This window comes from Ischnura elegans, chromosome 13, assembly GCF_921293095.1.
Source record: "Ischnura elegans chromosome 13, ioIscEleg1.1, whole genome shotgun sequence".
NCBI lineage: Eukaryota > Metazoa > Arthropoda > Insecta > Odonata > Coenagrionidae > Ischnura > Ischnura elegans.
Window position 1 is genome coordinate 2,527,480 of NC_060258.1, and position 18,818 is coordinate 2,546,297.

Genomic DNA, 18,818 nt, shown 5'->3' on the forward strand with positions numbered 1-18,818 from the left:
GATCTAAATTAACTATTGTTATTCTGTTAAAGAGTGGAGATAAATTACTTTGGTAGGCCAACTATCTAAATCCAATGATGAGTAATGCTTTTGTCCATTGCACAGCAATGGATTTCGATTAATATAGGGACAAAGAAGATTTGAGGCAAGCAATATTAGTAAAATGCATAAAATGATATCACTTTCATGAGCACTGAGCGCAAGTTCACGTGTTATCATGAGAGCGATAAAGTTTTTTGATTAGGCTATACTGGATTTTTATTGCGCTATACGAGGCATGGGTGTACATCCATCTGAGCCACAAATTATCCATGGCAGTGGCAACATACCACTGGCAATACCATTAGAACATTACCAATTCATTTTCCTTGTATTTTTTGGACACAACGTGCAGAAAAATATGAAAGAAAACAGTGGCGCGGGGAAGAAGCCGACCTTATGCAACAAGCATCACATATCTATCCCGCTGTGCAGTCGACAGAAGAGGGAAAAACGGAAGCCGCACAGGGGGTTGATTTTGAGTTTTACATGGTCAGCTTTGAAACAGTTAACATCACTAACAATTGATACCTTTTGGCAATCGACTAGCATTGCCGATGCCCAACACTCAATTCAAATATGGTAAACAAGGTCTAAAATATCCATCATCCCCACAGTAAATTCCTCTTCACTTTCATCACAAAATCCAATTCTGCAACATTTTGATTCCTATGAACATCAATCTCTCATAAGGAATACGAGTTATGTAGTTGAATCTAGCTAGCAGCTACATTATGATGTCATGGTCAATCTGTTTCACTGAACGTAAGTCAATAGTATTCAGTTTAACTCTCGATCCCCAACATCCCCCCTTCCACTCCATGGTAAACGGAAGTGAAACTGTGTTTGTAAGATCACATACCAAATGACTGCTCAGTGCTGAGATGAAAGAAAGCTTACTTGCTCAGTGAGCAAAGTTGAGCAGCCAGTTTGGCAAAATACACCAAATCTGTTCATTACATTTAATTTAAACGATTCAAACATGAAAGCTCTTCTGTAGTTGTTCATGATTGAACAGGCAAGGCAAAATGCAGTATGTTTCTGCAGAAAGGTCTTAGGAATAATGCAAAATAGAATGACATTGTGCCAGAGAAAAATTAAATTACACTTGGCAAAAGTACACTCACCAGGTCATCAGTGGCCAATGGGTCAGAGGCATCACTTAAAATTCCAGCTGGATGTGACGTGTCGAGAACAGGAGAGTTCCCTTCACTCAGAGGGTCTTCTTTCTCGTCCTTCACGTGAAACTAGGAGAGAACAATGGGCGTCACTCAATAAAAGCAAAACAATAATTCCCTCACTCGATAATGAAAACTCCTCTTTTAATTGAGACCACTCCAGCTGGCCAAAATACTCATGAGAATCATGCAACTCACAGATCAAACTCAAGAATATTAATGCTCAACTAGGGAGCAGGGAGCTACGCTGCCAAGAGCACATGATTTTAATGAGAGTATTGGCCACTTACATTAAGGGCACCACAGTGGGAACGATACATCGAGGTTCCACTGAAAATTAATTTGTCTTCATCATTTCTTCACCTAGGCTTATAAAAAGGATCCACAATAGTTTATGCTGGTTCCTCAGTTGAAACAATGGAGGATGATGGCTTGAACAAATAGAGGGCAACCATGAGAGACAGCCTTGCAATAGCCACCACTAATGGCTTGAACAGAGATATGACAAGGGATTCCGAAATTATACTCCATGGGATTAGAGACATTTCTGTCAACAGATTATCAATGCTGTACAACTGCTGTTGACTTGCACGAAAAAAAATTGTGTGTTTCCACTTCCTGCCTCCTGTGTCACTACTAGAAAGAACAACATCTTAAGGTTGCATTATGCCAGTGACTTCCCACCAAAATTCTTAAATTTGTAACAGACACACCCCCATTCCTCATACAACCGAGAAATTTGTAAAACTGAAGGTGATTAGACTCAGTGGGTGCTTTCCATTCATACAACTCATGAGTCGACTTGTGTCGGCTCGCGGCATTTGTTTATAACTCTCCTATTCCTGTGCGTTACCGTTTGTTGACTTGTGTCACAACAGTCGGCGACACACACCGAATGGAACACGAAAACCGCGACGCAAGTCGACTTGAGTCGACGTGTGTCAATGAATGGAAAGCACCCAGTGTTCACTGTGAATGAGATTATAACTTACCAACTTATCCTCCCTGGGCAATAAGCAGTCTGGCACAGGAATGTACACTTCAGTCATTTGGGCTGAGCATGTGAACTCTGAAGTGTTTTCAATGACATCTTGAATGCAGTCCTTAGTCTCCACAAAAGGCTCCGACTCCTCATCTTCTGTCCCTCCTCCTTCAAAACTCTGAGGAAAAAGTAACAGAGATAAACCTTTATCTCTTTAAAATACATACATGGGGTACTCAAAGCATTACGGAGAAAAATGTTACACGTATTGCCTCTGCTATCATATAAAAATAGCTTGGTCTCTGCATGCCTGTTAATCAAATACTGAAAAGCTACAGAACAAACTAAAAAAAATTAACAGGAAGATCGCTGATATTCCAGGTTCACACAGTGTCTTTTCTAAATATCTTAGGGACCATGGAAGCTGCCCCTTCACAGCAAAATACACGACAGAGAATGGAGATTATTCAGATGTATCATTTTTCCGTTTTTTTTCAAATCATGAGAAATCAAAAGAGAGACTGAAGATTCAATTTTTTGCAGTTAAGAAAATGAATTGATCAAGTTTCTTATTCTTGCACTCAATTTGCTTCTGCAATTATCATTTTTGTAGTAGTAGCTGTTACCTGGCCAAGATCACTATTTATTCTTTTCTCAACAGTAGAGCCATAGAAAAAAACAAGTGGAGAAAATTTTTTCAATGTTCCTATTATGCTCTTATACCTCCTGTTAATACTCAAATATAAACTCTAGAAGAGAATACAAGGTGTAATATTTATGCAGAAAGAAAACAGACCTCAAAATCATCTTCTCTTCCATAACTATTTCATGAAATGGATTTTTAAATTACCCTGTTATTATTATCCTTAAAACATGCGAAACCAATCACAGCGCAATTAAGTATTATTCTCGAAACAAAGTTCCTACTGCCTGTCAATAGATGGCTATAGCACTGATTGTTGGTCAATTTTGAACTACCAGAATAATCATGACTCAAGCTTAGACATTAGGTAAACAAACTGCTCAACAACCATGATGAATATGTCACAGCATTAGATCCTTAGTGTTGAGAGATGAGCACCATAAAGTTAACCGAGATACTGCTATAACAGAAACACTGTTACAAGATTGGTATCATTGCTTCAAGGACAATCATTTCAATGATGACCACTGTCTATGTAAAGAAAGGCCAAAAACCTCCAGAGAAAATCAATTGGAGGCATTGCTCAAAGATGATCAATGCCATACTTACTCAAAAAGAGACTGCTTTGTATTTGTAGTTGCCCACCAAGCCATTTCCAAGGGATTGCATGCATTAGGAATTTAGTGTCAAGCGAGGAAATTTTGTTTTCAATTATTCAACAGTAATTCCACAGCACAAAACCTCACATCACAATGCCTAGAACATTAAATATTAAAACCTAACTGGAAACACTCAAATGCAAAGGCTGAATGCACTCACCAAATTCCCCAGACATTGAACCATCTTATTATTATTTGTTGAATTCAATATTGCATGGTCTGGCAGATCAGCAGTTGCACTCATGTGAATACATTGAAAAATGGCTTCATTCATGCATAACCTCAAAAGATGAACACTTAAACCATTCCAGTATTCAAGCTTTGCCACAATGATGGGAAAAAAACTACAGCTAGAAATGGACAACATCCTTCCTTTTACACCTCACCCACAAGATATTCTAATACCTACATTTCTATCATGTGGTGGACAGAGCCTCATTAATCAACCACAATTATAAATTATTAATCACATCAACCATTAAAATACAAAATAAATACACATCACGAACTAAATCCTTAACTCTACAGTTAGGTGACAACGTTTCTCACCACAGTAATCTGCATAAATACAAAGGTATTAAAGAAATCATTAAAAAGCATTAATTATACCTTATGCACAAAGAAAATATTTCTGTCAACACACTCCAAACTCATTGAGCAAAATTGATCCACAAACTAAAACAGCATCCCATTCCAAATATCATGCAATCAGTACACAAAACATTGGCTGCTATTCTGGATAAGCGTTGCAAAAAATAGCATATGCTATTCTGCGGGTCATTATTGCAACGACCCCGTATTCAGAATGAAGTGTAGTAATAATTTTGTTCGGAATAGCAGCATGCTATTTCTTGCGTGAGCTATTTGGAAGCTCCGCCCCTTCCCGTATGAAAAATTTTCTGAACAGTTTGCGCAACCAATGAGGGAGAAGATATTTTATATATTTTTCTGTATTTTATGGAATATTGACTTGCAATTAAAAATAATTGCTTCATTTGCATTTAAAAATTATATTAAACCGTGGATTTATATAATACGCTTTGAAAATATTGTTTATGAAATCAGCTGATTGTTGTTGTTTTGATATCACAATGGCTTCAGACAGGTGGGTTAGGTCATAATTTTACTGTTATAATGATGATTTATCGGGCATATATATTGAATCATTTACCTATATCCGATCGGTCCTTTATCGTGAGATATATGTTATGCGAAATAATCATTGAAAGCTAAATATGTTGGATTTTCTTCGTAATTGTCTTAGGCTTCGAAGTCTGTCTGTTCGTTGCATGTCAAAATAAATATGTACCAACTTTTATTGCTTTGATCGTGACGATATAGCTTTATTGTATGGACTAGAAGCTTTCGTTTTTAATACCAACTTTATATTATATGACTCCCTAATTTCAGTATTCAATCTCTGTTTAGGAACTGAAGTAGGTGGCAACGTCACAGCTGTGCTTTCATGTATTACGATGGAAAAGTATCGATATTTCAGCTGCAGATTTGGAAAAAGCAGAGGGAGGTGATGGTGAATTTGAGGATGATGGAACAGCTGTGAAAAAGTGAATCTAGCAATAGTGAATCGTGTGGAAAGTGCTGTTGTGTCAGTTATCATTGTTTTCGTATCAGCTGATTTTAATGTGCTCATTGAAATTTTGTATAGACCCTGAACCCTGCCGATATACTGAAAATTAATTGTGTGAATAACTTGCTTGGCTATAGAGGAAACAATTTGTATTGAATTCCACATGATATATATTGCGTTTATGATGTACATGAATATTCCATTAAACGTTTGTGGTGAATCATATTTGTTCGGAAACTTTATTGGTGTTCGGAGAAATCCTTTGTTTTCAAGCAAGTATTTCAAGTCGACTGCCCGTTATAATTTAGTAAATTTTAAGTTTTAATTGTAGAAGGTAGCGAATAGTGGGGAAAACAATTTCGACTCGTTGCATCCTATCTATATACAGCCCTTGTGGTGACTGACTGACTGATGGATACAAATTCCCGAACACTTCTAGAAGTGCTGGAGAGCTGAAATTTGGCACGCGTGCGGGAAACCGGAAATGATCCGGAGGAAAAATCCGAAAACCGGAAGTTTCCGCCACGTGTCGTCACTAGGACGACAAAATGGCCGAAATCGGGCTTTTTTCGGGGACCATCTTTCGGTTTTTATTTTACTGCGCGCGAATTATGCGTGACACACGGGTCGTTAATGCCTTTTTTGAAAGCTGATGAACGTTGGCACGTAATAAAGTAAATTTATTAGTTTCCATTTGAGAAAATTGCAGCCAAAATGGCGTCCAAAAATTGATTTTTCGAATACAATTTCATAACTTCCGCTCCATTCCAGTTAATTTAAAGTGTAGGGTAACTAAAATGATTATTATATATGCTTATAACATTCTCTACGAAATGTAGGCAACAATTTACTTTCGTCGTCCTTGGTTACTCAGAAAAAAAAATAAAATATTTCGAAAATCACCGAAAATTACGATTTCCAAAAGATTAACACAAGATTTTGTCAACTCTAACCTTACCGATTTCTTTCAAACATTGTAGTTACATACAACTTTGCATTGTCTTTCAGAAAACATGAATGTTTAATGAATGATTCAACGCATTTAACTGCGAAAAAATAAAAATGGCGGGCGCTACTCACTTTTTTCGGGGACTGGTTTGCTTTTTATTGTATTACTCTCGAAATATGGATGTCATAGGGCTCACTTCTGTTAGATATGAAAGTAAATGAATGTGACCATATAGTATCGTCATCTTTAAACCCCCCGAAACCGCCTAAAAAATTAAAATTTGCACATAAGTAGCCTTTTCGGGTACTTTACGTCACGATTCCGCCGCTTTCCCAAGAATTACCACTCATCGCTACGGAATTAATGTGGACGATTGATGACCCCTGGCAGTACAAAGCTATAAATCCCCGGTAAACCCACATACACCCCCCAAAAAATAAAAAAATTCATAAAAGTCTCCTATTTGGGAACTTCTAGTAAACAATACGCCGCACTACCCGTACACTCTGAGCTCTAGATGCGGAATATTTTATGAGGGCGGGCCACCGCAAACCATACGGGAAAATATACCAGAAACTTCCGGAGGAAAAATCCGAAAACTAGAAGTTTCCGCCACGTGTCGTGGCTAGGACGACAAAATGGCCGAAATCGCGCCTTTTCCGGGGACGGTATTTCCGTTTTTATTTTACTGCGCGTGAACGGTGTGTGCCACGCGGATAGTTTATGTACGCTTTGAAAGCTGATGAATGTAGTCACGTAATTATGCAATGGATTTAGATAATTTTAAAGTAAATTGCTGCACAAATAGCGTCCGAAAATGCTTTTTCGAAACAAATTTCATAACTCCCTCTCCCATCGTCGTAATTGCAGGTGTAGGATACTGAAAATGGTTATTATATATGCTCATAAAATCGTCTACGATATATAGGTAATAATTTTCTTTCGTCGTCCATGGTTTTCCAGAAAAAATAAAAACGTTCCCAAAATTACCGAAAATTACGATTTTCAAAAGATTGACACAAGATTTTTTCAATGTTTTCCCGACCGATGTCTTTTAAACTCCACAATTACATACATCTATGCATATGGTTTCCGAAAATATAAGAACTTAATAAATGTTGCAGTCGATATAACTGCGGAAAAATAAAAATGGCGGACAATACTAATTTTTTCCGGGAAGAGGTTTACTTTTTATTGTACTACTATCGAAATATGGATGTCATACGGGCAACTTCTCTTATACATGATAGTAAATGCATGTGACCATATGATAAGGCCATATTTAAGCCCCCTGAAAACCCTAAAAAATTAAAATTTGAATGTAAGTAGCCTTTTTGGGTACTTTTCATCACAATTCCACCGCTTTTCTAGCCTTAACACTCATCGCTAAGGAATTGATATAGACAATTGATGACCCCTGGTAGTAAAAACCTATAAACCCCCGGTAAACCCACCTACAACCCCCAAAAAATAAAATTTTGTATATAAGTCTACTTTTTCGGTATTTTTCGTAACTTTCCACCGCTGGTTCTTACCCCAGCGACTCATCCCTACGGAATTCAAGTGAACGGATGGTGACCGCCAGGAGTACACACATATAAACCCCCGGTATCCCCCTGAAATCCCCCCAAATGTAAAATGTGCCATTAAGTCTCCTATTTGGGAACTTCTCGCAAGCATTACGCCGCACTACCCGTCCCCTCTGAGCTCTAGATCCGGAATATTTGATAAGGGCGGGCCACCGTAAATAAAACGGGAAAATATATCAGAAAACCTCCGATCACCTCCTGGAAGCTCGCCGAAAAAAAATTTAAAAAATGTTAAATGCGCTTTTCCGAGTAGTTTTCGTCACAATTTACTCTACTACTGACTGGTGCCTCTACTACTTATTAAAACCCCCGATAACCCCGTGAAACCTCCCAGAAGATTTTTCTAATAAATCGCCTATCCGGGTAAAACAATCGTCAGAATTCTGCCACTGTTCCAGACCCCTAGGACTTATCCGCACGGAATTTATGAGAACGATTTGTGACCACTGGTTTTCACACGTATAAAACCCCCGGTATTCCGTTGGAACCCCCGCAAAAAATGAAAACTTGCCATTAAGTCTTCTTTTATGGGTACTTGTCGCCACCATTACGCCGCATTGCACTACCCTTTAAAATCATCGCCACATGATCACTGTGGACGATTGATGACCGCATGTATAACACATGAAAACCCCCGAATCCCCCTGGGCACCCTCTCGGTGGAGAGGACCATTTATGAGGACTACGTGGAGCAGCCGCGGGGGGCTCTTCATCCTCAAGGCGGCGAAGCCGCCCCACAACGAGGAACGGTGAAGTCGTTCCGAGGAGTAACTGGCGTAGGCGAGGGGGAGCTTCAGTAACCCTTGGGCGGCGAACTGACTGATGGATACAAATTCCCGACCACTTCTAGAAGTGCTTGAGAGCTAAAATTTGGCTGGCGTGCGGGGAACCCAAAATGATCCGGAGGAAAAATCCGAAAACCGGAAGTTTCCGCCACGTGTCGTCGCAAGGACGACAAAATGGCCGAAATCGCGCTTTTTCCGGGGACCGTATTTCGGTTTTTATTTTACTGCGCGCGAACCGTGCGTGCCAATGGATTGTCAATGCATTTTTTGAAAGCTGATAAACTTGCGCACGTAATTATGTAATGTTATCATTTTATAATTAAGCAATATGCTGCTAAAATGGCGTCCGAAAATTAGTTTTTCAAAAAATATTTCATAAGTTCCGGTCCCCTCGTCGTAATAATAGGTGTAGGATATTGAAAATGATAATTATATATGCTCATAACATCGTCTACGAAATGTAGGTAACAATTTTCTTTCGTCGTCCTTGGTTACTCAGAAACAAATTAAAATTTGCCAAAAATCACCAAAAAGTACCATTTCCAAAAGATTAACACAAGATTTCGTCCAGTTTTACACGACTGATTTCGTTCAGACTTAGTATTTACATAAAACTATGCATTTTGTTTCAGAAAAAGTAAACGTTTTTACAATATTGCCTTCGATAAACCAACAAAAAATTAAAAATGGCGGACACTTCCCATTTTTTCCCGGGAGTTCGTTTACTATTTATCGTTGTACAGGCGATAAATTTCCGTCACACGGACCGTTGTTATATATTATGAAAGCCAATAAATTTTGCCACCTACTTATGTAATTTTTGAAGTTAATGTCTAAGTTAAACGCTTTCAAAATGGCGTCCAAAAATCTATTTCTCGGAAAATGTTTAATATTTTCCACTGCCATCGGCCTAATTCTGTGAGTTGGACAACGAAAATGATTATTATATATTTTCATAACATCATCTACGAAATGTAGGTAACAATTTTCTTTCGTCGTCCTTGGTTACTCAGAAAAAAATTAAAATATTCCGAAAATCACCGAAAATTACGATTTCCAAATGATTAACATAGCATTTTGTCAATTTATACCTCACCGATTTCTTTCAAACTTTGTAGTTACATACATCTATGCATCATCTTTCTGAAATCATAAATATTTAATAAATGAATTGATCGATATAACCGCGAAAAAAAAATGGCGGGCACTAATAATTTTTTCCGGGGAGAGATTTACTTTTTAATGTTTTACTCTCGAAATATGGCTGTCATAGGGGCAACTTCTCTTAGATATGATAGTAAATAGATGTTACCATGTAACATAGTCATTTTTAAATCCCCTAAAAATCCCTAAAAAATTACAATTTGCATATTAGTAGCCTTTTCGGGTACTTTTCGTCACAATTCCGCCACATTTCCAAGCCTTACCACTTTTCGCTACGGAATGGATGTAGACAATTGATAACCCCTGGCTGTAAAAACCTATAAACCCCCGGTTAACCCACATTCACACCCCAAAAAAAAAATTAGCATACAATTCTACCATTTTGGGTACTTTTCGTGACTATTCCACCGCTGGTTCTTACCCAAACGACTCATCCCCACGGAATTTATGTGAACGGATGGTGACCGCCAGGAGTACACACACATAAACCCTCGGTATTCCCTGAAACCCCCCGAAATGTAAAATGTGCCATTAAGTCACCTATTTGGGAACTTCTCGCAAACATTACGCCGAACTACCCGTCCCCTCTGAGCCCTAGATCCAGAATTTTTCGTGAAGGCGGGCCACCGTAAACCATACGGGAAAAAATACCAGAAAACCCCCGATCACCTCCTGGAACTTCGCCAAAAAAAATTTTTAATTTGCCTTTCCGAGTAGTTTTCGTCACAATTTAACCAGTGCCCCCACCACTTATTAAAACCCCCGATAACCCCGTGAAACCTCCCAAAACATTTCTAATAAATTGCCTCTCCGGGTAAAAGAATCGTCAGAATTCCGCCTCTATTTCGGACCCCTAGGACTTATCAGCACGCAATTTATGAGAACGATTTGTGACCACTGGTTTAACACAAGTATAAAACCCCCGGTATTCCGTTGGAATCCCCCGCAAAAATGAAATATTTCCCATTAAGTCTTCTTTTATGCGTACTTGTTGAACTTACTACGCCGCATTGCACTACACTTTACAATCATCGCTGCATAATCACTGTGGAAAATTGGTGACCGCATGTATAACACATTGAAACCCCGAATCCCCCTGGGCACCCCTCTCGGTGGAGAAGACCATTTATGAGGACTTAGCGGAGTAGCCGCGGGAGGCTCTTTATCCCCAAGGCGGCGAAGATGTTCCGAGGAGTAACTGGCGTAGGCGAGCGGGAGCTTCAGTAACCCCCGGGGGGCGAAGCTGCCCCGATGTTCAAGCGGCGTAGCCGCTGTGGGCACCATCCACCCCTGGGCGGCTAAACCGCCCCTTAAACGAATAACGGTGAAAAAGTTCCGAAATGCCCTCGCCCTCTGGGCGGCTATGCCGACCCCAGACGAGGAACGGCGAGGCCGTTCCGAGTGTTAAGCGGGGCAGCCCCGGGGGGGCATACGCAACCCCTGGGCGGCGAAGCCGCCCCTCAACGACGAACGGCGAAGCCGTTCCGAGGAATGAGTAGGGCGCTTCCCTACCCCCTGGCCGGCGAAGCCGGCCCCTAGCCGAGGTGAGATTATTCGAATTAAAATTCTTCGAACGACCACAAATGTAGACGGCGAAGCCGGAACCGGGGTTTTAAGGGGCGGAGCCCCTTAACGAGCGCGCGCAGCGCAGCGAGTCTCTATTATATACAGCGCTTCGGGTAACTGACTGACTGATGGATACAAATTCCCGACCACTTCCAGACGTGCTGGAGAGCTGAAATTTGGCACGCGTGCGGGGAACCCGAAATGATTCGGAGGAAAAATCCGAAAACCGGAAGTTTCCGCCACGTGTCGTCGCTAGGACGACAAAATGGCCGAAATCGGGCTTTTTTCGGGGACAGTCTTTCGGTTTTTATTTTACTGCGCGCGAATGGTGTGTGCCACACGGATCGCTAATGCATTTCCTGAAAGCTGATGAACGTGGGCACGTAATAACGTAATGTTATTAATTTCTTTTTAAGAACATTGCAGCCAAAATGGCGTCCAAATATTCGTTTTTCTATTAAAATTTCATAACTTCCGCTCCTTTCGACTTAATTTAAGGTATAGGATAACGAAAATGATTATTATATATGCCTAGAACATCGTCTACGAAATGTAGGTAACAATTTTCCTTCGTCGTACTTGGTTACTCAGAAAAAAATTAAAATATTCCGAAAATCACCGAAAATTACGATTTCCAAAAGATTAACACAAGATTTTGTCAATTTTAACCAGACCGATTTCTTTCAAACTTTATAGTTACATGCTGCTATGCATTGTCTTTTAGAAAACATGAACTATTAATAAATGATTCAATGGATTTAACCGCGAAAAAATAAAAATGGCGGACACTACTCACTTTTTTCGGGGACTGGTTTGCTTTGTATTGTATTACTCTCGAAATATGGATGTCATAGGGCACACTTCTGCTAGATATGACAGTAAATGAATGTGACCATATTATTTCGTCATCTTTAAACCCCCCGAAACCCCCTAAAAAATAAAAATTTGCACATAAGTAGCTTTTTCGGGTACTTCACGTCACAATTCCGCCGCTTTTCCAAGCCTTACCACTCATCGCTACGGAGTTGATGTGGACAATTGATGACCCCTGGTAGTGCAAACCTATAAACCCCCGGTAAACCCACATACACCCCCCAAAAAAATAAAAAATTTCATAAAAGTCTACTTTTTGGGTACTTTTCGTGACTAAACAACCGCCCCCAACGACTCATCCCCACGGAATTTATGTGAACCGTTGGTAACCGCCAGGAGTACACGCATATAAACCCCCGGTATCCCCCTGAAATCCCCCCTAAGTGTAAAATGTACCATTATGTCTCCTATTTGGTAACTTCTCGCAAACAATACGCCGCACTACCCGTACCCTCTGAGATTTAGATCCGGAATATTTGATGAGGGCGGGCCACCGTAAACCATACGGGAAAATATACCAGGAAACCTCCGAAGGAAAAATCCGAAAACCGGAAGTTTCCGCCACGTGTCGTGGCTAGGACGACAAAATGGCCGAAATCGCGCCTTTCCCGGGGACGGTATTTCGGTTTTTATTTTACTGCGCGTGAACGGTGTGTGCCACGCGGATAGTTTATGTACGTTTTCAAAGCTGATTAATGTAGTCACGTAAATATGTAATGGTCTTAGATAATTTTAATATAAATTGCCGCACAAATGGCGTCCGAAAATGTTTTTTTCTAAACAAATTTCATAACTCCCTCTCCCCTCGTCGTAATAGCTGTTGTAGGATACTGAAAATGAATATTATATATGCTTATAACATCATCTACGATATGTAGGTAACAATTTTCTTTCGTCGTCCATGGTTTTCCAGAAAAAAATAAAAACGTTCCCAAAATCACCGAAAATTGCGATTTTCAAAAGATTGACACAAGATTTCTTCAATGTTTTCCCGACCGATGTCTTTTTAAACTCCACAATTACATACATCTATGCATATGGTTTCCGAAAATGTAAGAATTTAATAAATGTTGCAGTCGATATAACAGCGACAAAATAAAAATGGCGGTCACTACTATTTTTTTCCGGGGAGAAGTTTACTTTTTATTGTACTACTATCGAAATATGGATGTCATAGGGCACACTTCTCTTAGATATGATAGTAAATGCATGTGGCCATATGATAAGGTCATCCTTAAACCCCCTAAAACCCCCTAAAAATTAAAATTTGCATGTAAGTAGCCTTTTCGGGTACTTTTCATCACAATTCCGCCGCTTTTCCAAGCCTTACCACTCATCGCTACGGAATTGATGTGGACAATTGATGACCCTTGGTAGTCATAAAACCTATAAACCCCCGGTAAACCCACATACACCCCCAAAAAAATAAAGTTTTGCCAATAAGTCTACTTTTTCGGTACTTTTCGTGACTATTCCACCGCTGGTTCTTACCCCAACGACTCATCCCTACGGAATTTAAGTGAACGGATGGTGACCGCCAACAGTACACACATATAAACCCCCGGTATCCCCCTGAAATCCCCCCTAAGTGTAAAATGTACCATCATGTCTCCTATTTGGTAACTTCTCGCAAACAATACGCCGCACTACCCGTACCCTCTGAGATTTAGATCCGGAATATTTGATGAGGGCGGGCCACCGTAAACCATACGGGAAAATATACCAGGAAACCTCCGAAGGAAAAATCCGAAAACCGGAAGTTTCCGCCACGTGTCGTGGCTAGGACGACAAAATGGCCGAAATCGCGCCTTTCCCGGGGACGGTATTTCGGTTTTTATTTTACTGCGCGTGAACGGTGTGTGCCACGCGGATAGTTTATGTACGTTTTCAAAGCTGATTAATGTAGTCACGTAAATATGTAATGGTCTTAGATAATTTTAATATAAATTGCCGCACAAATGGCGTCCGAAAATGTTTTTTTCTAAACAAATTTCATAACTCCCTCTCCCCTCGTCGTAATAGCTGTTGTAGGATACTGAAAATGAATATTATATATGCTTATAACATCATCTACGATATGTAGGTAACAATTTTCTTTCGTCGTCCATGGTTTTCCAGAAAAAAATAAAAACGTTCCCAAAATCACCGAAAATTGCGATTTTCAAAAGATTGACACAAGATTTCTTCAATGTTTTCCCGACCGATGTCTTTTAAACTCCACAATTACATACATCTATGCATATGGTTTCCGAAAATGTAAGAATTTAATAAATGTTGCAGTCGATATAACAGCGACAAAATAAAAATGGCGGTCACTACTATTTTTTTCCGGGGAGAAGTTTACTTTTTATTGTACTACTATCGAAATATGGATGTCATAGGGCACACTTCTCTTAGATATGATAGTAAATGCATGTGGCCATATGATAAGGTCATCCTTAAACCCCCTAAAACCCCCTAAAAATTAAAATTTGCATGTAAGTAGCCTTTTCGGGTACTTTTCATCACAATTCCGCCGCTTTTCCAAGCCTTACCACTCATCGCTACGGAATTGATGTGGACAATTGATGACCCTTGGTAGTCATAAAACCTATAAACCCCCGGTAAACCCACATACACCCCCAAAAAAATAAAGTTTTGCCAATAAGTCTACTTTTTCGGTACTTTTCGTGACTATTCCACCGCTGGTTCTTACCCCAACGACTCATCCCTACGGAATTTAAGTGAACGGATGGTGACCGCCAACAGTACACACATATAAACCCCCGGTATCCCCCTGAAATCCCCCCCAAATGTTAAATGTGCCATTAAGTCTCCTGTTTGGGAACTTCTCGCAAACATTATGCCGCACTACCCGTCCCCTCTGAGCTCTAGATCCGGAATATTTGTGGAGGGCGGGCCACCGTAAACCATACGGGAAAGTATGCCAGAAAACCCCCGATCAACTCCTGAAACCTCGCCGAAAAAAAAATAAAAAAAGTTTAAAGTCGCTTTTCCGAGTAGTTTTCGTCACAATTTAGCCGGTGCCTCTACTACTTATAAAAACCCCCGATATCCCCGTGAAACCTCCCAGAAAAGTTTTGTAATAAATCGCCTCACCGGGTAAAAGAATCGTCAGAATTCCGCCACTGTTCGGGACCCCTAGGACTTATCGGCACGGAATTTATGAGAACGATTTGTGAACACTGGTTTTCACACGTATAAAACCCCCGGTATTCCGTTGGAACCCCCCGCAAAAAATGAAAACTTGCCATTAAGTCTTCTTTTATGGGTACTTGTCGCCACTATTACGCCGCATTGCACTACCCTTTAAAATCATCGCCACATGATAATTGTGGACGATTGATGACCGCATGTATAACACATGAAAACCCCCTAATCCCCTGGGAACCCCTCTCGGTGGAGAGGAACATTTATGAGGACTAAGCGGAGCAGCCGCGGGGGGCTCATCATCCCAAGGCGGCGAAGCCGCCCCACAACGAGGAACGGTGAAGCCGTTCCGAGGAGTAACTGGCGTAGGCGAGGGGGAGCTTCAGTAACCCTTGGGCGGCGAAGCCGCCCCAAAATTAAAGCGGCGCAGCCGCTGTGGGCTCCCTACGCCCCTGGGCGGCGAAGCCGCCCCTTAAACGAAAAACGGTGAAATAGTTCCAAAATGCCCTTGCCCTCTGGGCGGCTATGCCGACCCCTGACGAGGAACGGCGAAGCCATTCCGAGTATTAAGCGGGGTAGCCCCGGGGGGGCACACTCAACCCCTGGGCGGCGAAGCCGCCTCTCAACGAGGAACGGCGTAGCCGTTCCGAGGAATGAGTGGGGCGCTTCCCTACCCCCTGGCCGGCGAAGCCGGCCCCTAGCTGAGGCGAGATTATTCGAAATAAAATTTTTCGAAGAACCACAAATGTAGACGGCGAAGCCGGACCCGGGGTTTTTAAGGGGCGGAGCCCCTGAACGAGCGCGCGGAGCGCAGCGAGTGTATTTGTATATACTGTCCAATTGAGGAAATGAACGGCTGATCAAAGTATATGGTATTATTATGGTAATATATGGTTTTCATTGAAAGCTATAACTGTTATTATATTTGGCGAGTTAGTGTGTTAACACAAGCTTGAAAATTTTCAAGAATCGACCTCATAGCCTATATTGAGGATATTTTTAGTAGCAAGTCAAGTGATGAAATAAAATTATGAGTTGTAAATATGAATAAAACACGGAAAATTTGGTCTAATCGTAGTAATTCTCGATGAAGCAAGCTTGTGCTTCATATATTAGGCTCGAATGTTAATTTCTAACCAATTCACTTAACTAGTTAAATATTCATCACTTATGCTTCTATTATTTAATTAAAATAAAGCTGATATCATTTTATTTTTGGCTATTATTCCATTTTTCAATACTTGATTATGTTACTTTAACCTCAGAAAAACAATTCGACATCGCAATGCGCACGTTTTCTGGGTTGCAATACCGAATAGGTCGGCCTCGAAGACCGCGTAATATTATAGCAAGCCTACCGGTTGCAATTCGCCGTTCAGAATAGTGAATTGCTACGGGCCTATGCTATTCTGAGAATTACGTCTTCCGGTGTAGTAAAAACACGAATTGCAACCGTTCTGAATACCAAATAGCATAGGCGTTGCAATACGCTATATTATAGCAACATCGGTTGCAATATCGGAGAATAGCATAATGCTATTCCATCCAGAATAGCAGCCATTATCAAAACAAATAAAAAAAAGGTTTCAAGAGAATAGACCTCAAAATAGATTGTAAGAATTAAGCTACTTTGAGCATGAATTCAGAGCCCTTATTTATGCCAATAGCCCCCAAAAAAATTAAGAACGCAATAACCTTGCCAGGCATGCATATCATAAAAAGAATTGTCACAGGTTTTCCCTGTATATAAAATCGTTAAAGTTAACATGGGAATTCCACTGGGTCCGATGTACGAGCTGTCCATCGTCATCAGTGCACCAGGACAACTCATTGAAATAGAAACGCCGGCCATGATGGAGTAGGAGAATCTGGCCTGGCGTAACACCTGACTAAGCTTCTGCATGCCATATCCTTTGCAAAGATTTTGAAGACTGTTATGAAGGATAAACATCTCAGTACCTAAACAATATATATCCTAACACAGGTAACCTTTGAACTTATTTATGCTAAGGTCATATTTAAACTTGCTAACCACAAAATTTATAGAAAACTTTCAAATTTTATAATGTACTTTAAGAAACAAAATAGAGTTTATCTAAAAGATTTTGTAAAAAACTGATTTTATAAGTAAAACGCAAATAATTTTAAAAAGGGCACTAACAGAAATGGTTCTAGACAAATATGCTGTGATTGAAATAATCAAAGTCGATGAAAATATAAAAATTGTATTCCAATATTGGAAAATAGTAAACTAAATAAAAATAAACTTAACAAATACAGAAAAGATATACCAAATCAAAATTCCTAATTTTCTTTCTACTTTTACATTTTTGATGAAAATGTTTTCTGGGTTAATTTTTCCGCACTTAAATTAATTTCTAAAACTTTGCCAATCTTGCCTTCATTGTAACCACCATCTATTCATACAAGATGACTTGAAAATAAACAATCAATTTCCAAAACTTCGCAAAGATATTTTTAGTTATACATAACCATAGCCTCATGAGATCATAGTTAAAGGTAAGAAATGGGCCCCGAGCTAAAGAAAGGTAATATATTTACGTGCAACTGTGACTTTATTTGACAACGCATAGACAAACCAATTTCTGGGTCTCTGACACTTCAATCTTTAGCAGCAAATCGTCAGGGATTTTTTTGTTTTCTTTAACATGCTCCGATTACCTAATCAAATACTTAAAAAGGTAGCGTGGTATAACGCAGTGGGTAGATTGCCTTTTTGAGTTGATAAATAGTGAGTTTGAATGCCATTCTCTCCTGGAATTCGTAGTTTAGCACACACTTAATTTCACTAGATGACAAAATGTCTTCAATCGTCGCCATTGTAACACAAACAGCAACAGTAATAGGACCTTGCCAACGATTGACGGATAGGGAAAAACCAAATTTACGGGAAATTGGACTTGTTACACTTTTCCGTAAAACGTTTCGCAAAATATATCATTCTTGATTCCTACTTTTGTCTACATAAACCAAAGAGTTTCACCTTTAACTCTGCAATACTTATACTACACCAGTCTTCAAATAAGAAATTACGATAAGTACTCACCCTGAAGCAACTTTTTCTAAGAACTGCGTCTGATTCTAAACAAATCTTTTTGAAAACACTGAATTCCCTAAGTTTCTTCAAACACAGTGGACACATGGTAGTGGGCAGGCCATCTCCCACAGTAATCTGAGAATTTAATAAACAAGTTGCACATCAATAGAGTTTGGAATGAAAACATGAAATGAAGTAAGCACCATTTTAAATAAAATCGATAAAATTTAATGTGCCACTTACTTGTAAGCCAACTACATCATGTAGGGCATCCTTCACAGTTATATTGTACGCTACATTCGAAGTGAATATGCTGTAAAAACAATCATGCTTCTCCCTACAAAGTCTGCAAAGGTCTATTTCTGGATTCCTATCTGGAGATTCCGTGAAAATCCCGATGGTACGACTCATGTTTTCGATTCAAAATCTTATTCACTTTTTAAATCAGGTTTATCGTCAAAGAAATCATCTACTCAGCATTGACAAAGATCACAAATTCCAACAAGGAAACTACATTGACTAAGATGATGAGTGAAAATATAATACTTTAGAATGCTAAACGAAAGGAACACGAAATCCAACAATTGATGAATCG

At 39.8% G+C, this 18,818-nt stretch overlaps 1 long non-coding RNA gene across 1 annotated transcript; it reads right to left on the bottom strand.

Moving 5' to 3' along the window:
• Positions 1-2,318: 2,318 nt before the first annotated feature.
• Positions 2,319-18,277, bottom strand: LOC124170265. Its single transcript, XR_006867401.1, has 2 exons — positions 18,233-18,277; positions 2,319-2,377 (listed from the first exon to the last, which is right to left on the bottom strand). It is a non-coding gene; the product is annotated as an uncharacterized LOC124170265 (long non-coding RNA).
• Positions 18,278-18,818: the final 541 nt, after the last annotated feature.